Source organism: Gossypium arboreum, chromosome 3, assembly GCF_025698485.1.
Source record: "Gossypium arboreum isolate Shixiya-1 chromosome 3, ASM2569848v2, whole genome shotgun sequence".
Taxonomy (NCBI): domain Eukaryota; kingdom Viridiplantae; phylum Streptophyta; class Magnoliopsida; order Malvales; family Malvaceae; genus Gossypium; species Gossypium arboreum.
The window spans coordinates 119,266,970-119,267,600 of NC_069072.1; the positions used below are offsets into that span (position 1 = coordinate 119,266,970).

Consider the following 631-nt stretch of genomic DNA (forward strand, 5'->3'; position numbering starts at 1 on the left):
AATACTGTAATGAGGGCGCTTTTGTAATAACTCCTTGAATAGCTCCTATGCCTCATATAAAGATTCTTTATCAAGTTTCAAGAATGAAGTGATTTCATTTCGGATCTTGGCGGCTAAAGATGGAGGGAAATATTTCATTAAGAAAAGTTCAACCAACTCTTGCCATGTAGTTATGGAATCGGATGGTAAGGAGTTCAACCATGCTTGTGCTCTATCTCTTAAGGAGTATGGAAATAATCTCATTCTCAAGGTGTCCTCGATCCCCCCACTAGTTTAAATGAGTCACTCACTTCCATGAATAGTTGAAGATGAAGATGTGGATCTTCAGTAGGCATCCCACTAAATTGACCCATATTTTGCAACATTTTGAACATGATTGGCTTTAGTTCGAATTGTAGTGCCTCAATTCCAGGTCTCAAAATACTCGGATTGAACTTGTTGAAAAGAGGAATGGCATATTGTTGAATGGCCCAATTCCTGTCATTGGCAATAATGATCATATTGTGAGTATTATACGCAAATGTTCCTCATTGATTTTGGTTTTGATTCTCGAAATTCATCTCTTCGGTTCTTCTTTGGTTCACTTGTCTTCTCCTTTGTCTGAAAGTTCTTTCAACTTTAGGGTCTATAA

At 37.4% G+C, this 631-nt stretch overlaps 1 non-coding gene across 1 annotated transcript; it reads left to right on the forward strand.

Moving 5' to 3' along the window:
• On the forward strand, window positions 1-108 carry LOC128291279 (small nucleolar RNA R71). The gene has a single exon (XR_008281055.1). It is a non-coding gene; the product is annotated as a small nucleolar RNA R71 (small nucleolar RNA).
• Window positions 109-631: the final 523 nt, after the last annotated feature.